The sequence below is a fragment of the Clupea harengus genome, chromosome 11 (genome assembly GCF_900700415.2).
Source record: "Clupea harengus chromosome 11, Ch_v2.0.2, whole genome shotgun sequence".
Classification (NCBI taxonomy): Eukaryota; Metazoa; Chordata; class Actinopteri; order Clupeiformes; family Clupeidae; genus Clupea; species Clupea harengus.
In genome coordinates, this window is record NC_045162.1 from 13,924,204 (window position 1) to 13,932,160 (window position 7,957).

A 7,957-nucleotide genomic window follows, 5' to 3' on the forward strand; every position below is an offset into this window, starting at 1 on the left:
ACAGTGGTATTAGAGTAAAAGACGTCTTGTACCGTTGCTCACTAAAAGGGATTTGTGTGGGCTGTGGTCATAAACCTCACAAGCCAGCAATAAACCCACAAGATTTAAATATCAAATTACAACTCCAGCAAATAATAGAGTGCCTGGCCCAACACAATGGAACTGGCCGGCAGTTGCTTGATCATTTAATCATTTAATGAACTAAAAACGGCAACTTCAACAGTAAAGGGTTGTTTCGAGGGGTCGCTTGATGTGTTTACCACCAGACTATGCACTCCGCTCCATCCAGTTCTGTCAATAAACTGCCTTCCTCCACTGCACTGGTCCCTGCAGTCGAGGTGGGATTAGCTCTGGCTTGTTTTAGGCATTAGCAGGCGTTTGACGAATGAGCCGCTAACGAGATAGTGATCAGAGGGGCACCGACTCCAAAGCCAGCCTGGGAGCGCTTGATAATCTGCTGCACTCGCTCGTGCGCTCTCACAGCCCTTTAATCTGACTTCATTTAATCCTTCTGGATGTTTTTTTTTTCTTTTTTTTTATCGTTTTTTGGATCTTTAGTTTTGATCAAGTAAACGCTTAATTACAGCTAATGAATGAATTAATTCTGTCCAGCTTGGGTAAACATAACTATCAAACACGATCACACATATTTTTTTCCATGGAATAAGTAGAAAAACATGTAAATAATAATAAATTAACAACCTTGCCTCAGTCTGCTCTACACTGTGAACAGCAGAGCTATGTTGACTACAGTTTTCAAAGGCCATTTCAGGGATGTCAATGAAGATGTCAGTTACCGACCACGTTTGCTCTCTGTAACCACAGCATAGGCTGTTACATGAACACAATATTGCAAGCACAATATGTTGAGCATTCCCCCAAAATGCTTTAGATATAGGATTAAAAAAGTAATAGTTTGTGGGGTTGCTGCTACCATTTAGTGGTCAATACTGAGCCAAATTAGGTAATGAAGTAGTCTTTTAACTGGACAGAGTTTTTACACGGCTATAAATGTTTATGTATAGAAACCTGCACAATACAGTTCTCCTTGTATGATCAATTAGCTCCTTAGGAAATGATCGTCACACAATGGCAGAAACAAGCAATCATTGAGAGTGTTTTATTGGTGGGAAAAAGCTTTCAGGCCTGATGCTAAATATAAATATGGCACACATTGTTGGAACAGAGGGCTTAATAGCTTCAACCCAAGTCAAACAAACAGTGAATGGAAATCTTTCGTCTTAAAGAGCAACCCAGAATAGCTACAAGCCTCTCAGGCAGGCCAACTTAAGATAGTCTCTTAAATTAACATTACATGAACAAATCGCTCATTTCTCTTAATGACCCTAAAGAGAGAGAGAGAGAGAGGTGATAAATTGCCTATAGTCAGCCAGGGGCCAATAACTGTTGCAGTGAATCCAAAATATAGCACAGAGTGTCCGGTGAGAACCTGAAGGGCTAAGATAAACGGCTGCTTAAAGAAAGCAGCCACAGCTAAACATACACAGGGATATATGGTGATTGCATGACTATGTGTATAGGTACATTAGGTATATTAGCATTGCCAGCTCCTTCTGTGAACTGCCTCTCACCCCTACATCCCTTTATCAGCTGATTTAGACTTGACCCAGGTCTAGCCGATGTAGATTTTACGAAAAAACATCCTTCAGTTGAGGGGAATAACGTTGAATCCCAATGCATTCACATTTCTTGATGCGTTACTGCTAGGGAAATGTGAATTGCTACTTAACAACTGTAGAGTCCATTGCCAGCTTCACAAATCACTTGTTGCGTTCATTTGAACTTGTTACTCTCTGTATGATAAGTCAGAATTTCATGAAACCTATGGCTGATACATACAGCATGTTACATCTTGGATGGATATTGACTGAAATACAATGGAAACATTTATTTATTTATATAAATAAATAAATAAATATATATATATATATATATATATATATATAGTGATGTGTGTTCGTTTCCTCAATATTCCTCGATATATACTGTATATACAGTATATATCGAGGAATATTGAGGAAACGAACACACACAGCTAAAAACTACATCTGCCTGATAATAAGCATATACTACAGCTCAAGGTGCTTCCATTCATTACACATGAAGCAAAAACACACAGCTCAAGAACAGAACAAAATGGCAGTCATGAGTAAATAAAGAATGTAGCAAGGAACAGTTGTGTCCTCAGGCATTTATGAATATTAAACAGGCATTTGTTGTTTTTTTCACAGACTGAAGTGGGCATGATCTATTCAAAAATGCTGGCATTTATAAAAGCAAAAGCTCTAAGTGTAATACAATAACCCACTCACTACCTGCTTAAATGTTGCACATGTTATTTCAAATAGATTTGCTTTATAGATTTGCTCTAAAAAAATGATATACAATGCATTCCTCACTTTATCAACTTTTCAATGATACCTCACCTTCAAGTGTTGATGTTGTCTTAGGTCTGAAGTACATCAAGAAAAAGGCCAATGAATTGAGGTGAGTGAAATGGTCTCATGTAGGTCTAAAGTGGAAGTTTATAATTACATATCTGTGCAATGTATTGTCCTCAAGTCACACAGTTGTTTTGTTTGGAGATTTGTTCAGAATGAAGAGCCTTTTTAAGTCTGGTAGGGTGACCATTTGGGTGATCTTTTAACCTTGATGAGACACAGTTCAGATGTTTATTACCCTGACGGATGTGTTAAAAGGACATCGCTCCACTGAGGGGCAGCCTATGGATGCGAATGCCATCAGCATACACAGCAGGTCCAGCCTATCGGTCTGCTGAACAGAGAGAGATGGAGAGAAAGCAAGAAAGAAAGACAGAGAGATATATAGAGCAGAAGATTACCCAAAAGGCAAGGCCTTCCCAGATGAAGTCTATGACTAGTTGATTGCCCTCAGAAAATCTTCCCTCTGCCCCAGCGCATTCCCACCTCGTATGTAGTCGTCGTACATCTCAGTATATGGGTCTTTACCATCAGATGAAAACAACTTATTATTGAAATAAATCATAGTCAATACTTATTTAGCTGATTTACTTTACTCGTTTAGTTTAATGTAGATATCACCCAAATGAGGCATACCTTTAAATGAACCTGGACAAACTCAAGACTGCAAAACGGTGGCGGTATTTGCTTTACAACACTTGTCTTGCTTTTTTTCTGGCAACTGTGGCTGTAATCCAGGTCAAGGCTGTGGATTTAGATGCTATTGAACCACAGAGCAATCTATAGTTATACAGCTCTTTATCAGCTGGAAGTCTGAACGAATCGATGGTGGCCAACTCACAGTTCAATGAATTCAAGGTCATTTTGTCTGCATCGTAATACACTCCGACAAATACCTGAGATTCCGTCACTTTGTAGTGGCACCATGCTGTCATAGAGTTAACACCTTTGGTTGTTCACACAGCTGTCATCAGCTTTTTTATGACCCCCGGCAAGTGAACTGAGGTCTCTTGAACGTGTAGGAGCTGCGGCTAATGAATATCCAGTAATCCACCCACCATGCACTGAAGGCGAGTTAACAAGTGGATGTTTTCAGGTACTTTCAAGCTCTTCTTTGTTAATAGTGGGCCATAATGATAGTGCAGTATCATATTACATGTAAACTTATACAGATGAAGTGTATCAATGTTCTGTGCATCAGTGAAATTTCACCTACAGTATATAACTAATAACTGCCTAATACCAGACAACTAGCCCAGACCACCCTTCACCCAACCACCTGTCAACCGCCAACTATCTAAAGATAACCCAAGCCCAACTCTTAACTAACTGAAATTCCAACCCCAGCACCAGTCTTGAACCATATCCAATTTGTATTCCTTACTTTCACTTTAACAGAAAAGTAGGTAACAAGATTGAAAAAAATGGGCCTGAATGGCTGAAATTAAGGATGCAATTTACTGCAAAATGACAATGTGGTTGCGGTACATTTCATCAGAATAAACAATGGTAAACCTTAGTTTCAGCAAACTGCCATTCATCCCAACTATGCTTCTTACAAAAACAGCAATCAGGAAGTTCAACCAGACACACTACCTCATGACAGTGCCTTCCTGGGGAGAACACCCAGTAGTTTGGGTGAATAGGAGATGCACAATGCTAATATAACCACGAGTGCTACATTTGAACTGACAACTATAGCATGTCGAAATATCTCTAACTGAAGGTGTGTAAGTGATGCAGTCGTATTCTCAATTCTCAATCATGGCACTAATTTGAGAGAGAGTCAGGAGGACATCCCTGTGTTGTTTTAATGAAGGAGAAACTGAACATGATCTGGTGCTGATATGGTTCTTTTAAAATGATGCACTGCCAGGTTCACAAGGTGAATTTTCATGAGTTAGTCCTCATAAATCCTGTGGATACTACAGTATTAAGTGCAGTTTTACCACCAGTGGTGTGTAAGTTAGTTCAAATAATAATGATTAGGCATTTTAAAAAACAGTACTAATGTATTCTCTTTAGACAAGCCCTTTTCTGCAAAGCTGCAAACACGCTATAATGGCTTGGTACGTTAAAAACTTTAAACTCAGTCTTAAGTGACAGATATTTCCAACATGTTATTAAGCAGCACAATTAAACTGAATGTGTGGAAATGCTAGCTCAAGTTGCAGAGCACAAGTTTCTTACTAATTAGTGTCCTTAACTGCAAAGAATACCCATTGGGCTGCTACGTCGGCGACATCTGATTAAGTGTCTCATCTCATTCAGCTGAAGGACTGTAATTGTCCATTTGACTCGTGAGCTGTAGTGGTTACTACCCACTGGTTTACACATGGGTCGCTGGAGGGCACCAATTACATGTCATGATGGAGACATTGTTTTTTGCTCTTTCTTCTTCACTTCGATTATGGTGAAACAACAACAAAAATTCAATTCTACCACTTACTGCTTTAATTATACCACTGAAGTTTTCAAATTCTTTTCATGCCCATGTCAGATTAGGTGGCAGTATTTTGACTGGTGAAAGAGAGTTTTTATATTGATGGTGAGGTGATTCTTTCTATTTTAGAGAAACCCGTGAAGAGTTCAGGAAGGTGATATGTTGGGTGACCAAGGTCAGGCTGAAGAGCTTAGATAATTAATTGTTAAGGCTATCAATACCATTGATAAGGCCTTATTATCTGGTAAATTGAAATTGCGATGCTTGCAGTTTGGGCTTTTGCCACACATAAGATGGCCTTTAACTGTTTATGTAGTTGCTATTTCAGAAGTGGAGAAATTTGAAAGAATTATGAATAACTCAGCTAGGAAAAGGCTTGGGGTGCCACGTTGTCTTAGTACTTTAGCATTGTATGGATAAGGAATTTGTGGAGTTAGCACTGAGCAGCTTGGTGGAGGAGTCTCTGTCTAAGGAACACTGCTCCAACGGTGAAGACAGGGAAGAAATTGAATCCACCTGAAGTGGTTCAACATGCACAAGGCACATTACAGTATACGGATATCAGTGGGCAGGTACAGAGTGGAAGAGCAGGGTTTGGGTTAGGTGACAGTTGGAAAGCATGGGGTAAGGCTACATTGCTGAAGAGGAAGCAGATGGGAACGGGCTTTGTTCGTGAGCAAGAAGAGGAAACTGGACAAACAGCAGCTTCAAGCAGGGCAATGATACCCTGGATGGCCTGTGGCATGCCGTAGTATAATGAGATTGATGTTTGGATAATGAGGCAGTGCACCATCTAGAAAATGAGATATGCATGTGAAATCTTTATGAGGTGTACCTAGAGGTGTTTCTGTTGTTGTCCCTGGTATTGGCATGTGTCCTAACCCATTGTGAGTTTGGAGGGGTGGGTCTGAGACACCAGACATCATTGTTGAGCCCTCTGGGGGTGTCGTGGGCCTAATTTAACAAAACTCTGTCGAAGGAAGGTGCCCACTTGATAAGCCTATTATGCTTTTCCGTTTTTTCCCTTAGGGTAATAGAGATGTCCGGTATGAGAAATGTGTTTTTTGGGTCATTGAAACATGTAAATCTATTCTAGTAGACCCTTAACATAAAATTATGAACATTAAAAATGAGCAGAAGAGGTCCTCTTTAAGTATCTGTATGATAGATATAGTGCACCCTGTTGTTATAATACTTAAGTTAGGTTGTTTGGTATGACATGTTTGGTATGCATGTGACAGAGAGGTTTGCCCGCTGTGGGAAGTCAACAAACAATAGAATTTAACATTCATGTTTTTCACTATTCTGAATAATGCTGCATAATCTCTGTAGTGAGTGTAATTTGTGGGTGTAATATGTTATTCTAATCCCATACACTTTTTTTCAAACTTGAATCACTCGAGCGAATCGCTCCTGACGGCCCTGTAGCTGTCCATTCAGTGTTTGCGCTCAAACCTACTCCAGTGTTCCTACAGTAGTGGTGCTGGTGTTGGAAATGGGACACAAAGACAGTGGTGCTGACTGAGCCGTAAACAATCCCAGGCAATTGACACTATGCTTCGGGAACTACCTTTCGCGAAACCAAAACGCAGTCTTTGACTGCACCTTTAAGAGACACTCATTCATGATCTCAAGTTCATTGTAGCAGAATATCAGTCAGGTTTGTCTGTTGTACAGTTGTGAACATCTCACAGTGATGGCAGAACCACTTCAAGGTCATACTGAAACCACACCATGCAAGCCTGGCATGAAGGCAATAAAATGACAATGACAGCAGACACTCTTTCAGCCCTCTCTCTCTCTCTCTCTTTGTGGCTACAATTCAATGAGCTGTTGGTACAATCCAATGTTCATCCCAGAAAAGGATGAACAGTTAAGTACAGTATGCATACCTGACACATATTTCATCCATCAGATCCTGTCTTGTTACAGTTCTGCTGTATGCTGATCAGCTGGAAGACTTTATTCTTACCACTGTCGCCATGGCGTTTTTTAGGACACCATAAGGAATAAGTATGTCTGCTGTAAAGGGCTAACACCTGCCTGTGGGTAACGGCACCAGTTGTGTCCAGTTGTCCATCACTGTCAAAATAAGGGCCAGCACACAAACGCCACATGCTTGCTGGTGCATATTATGTTCACAGGATGGCAGGAGCCTCGTATTTGTGAGTGATGAAGAGAGAGAAATGAAGAGGTGAAAATATGGATTCTAGTGTGAAATAGAGTCTAGAGTACTGTGGCATGCTACTCTGATGTCCTCTCTCTCTCTCTCTCTCTCTCTCTCTCTCTGTCTATCTCTCTCTCTCTCTCTGTCTATCTCTCTCTCTCTCTCTCTGTCTATCTCTCTCTCTCTTTCTCTCTCTCTCTCTCTCTCTCTCTCTCTCTCTCTCTCTGTCTCTCTCTCCTTTAACCAACAGGATCAATATCAATTACATTTGCTGGGAATACTTGGTAAATCTCTTCATCCTACCACAAAGTTCAAATTACAAAGATTGATCCAGCATCTCTGTTGGTGTTAAGAGGTAACAAGTTAAGGGTCACCATCAGTCAAATGAAAGACAAAGTCAAATCTCAGATCAAATAGAGTGCCTGGCTGTGTAAACCACAGTACAGCCTGGTAGATTTAGAGAGAGATTTCATTTTAATCCTGTAAAATTCACTGTTTCCTGTTCAAAACCCCAACTAACTGAATATTCATTATAAGTCATTGCCCCTGCATATATTCCAAGTCTTTGAATCAACCAATGCACAAAAACAAACAATTAATGTCACAATGTCGACAGAATTGGAATTACATTCACTGGACGTTCTTCCTCTTAGGCTGGCTAATTTACCAGTGTCATTATGCATTTGTGTCATCAAAATAACTGCTTTAACGAATATGCCATACCCTCGTTCCCTGCAGCCATTCAACCACACCCCTGATATACAGCACTAATTAGAGAGGATAACATTTTATTGTGCGCCTCAAAATGTTGAGCTGTGGACAGGTCATTAAATCCTGCATACACACCACAGTAATAAAGTATGTTGTTTGTCATATACTTCGGTG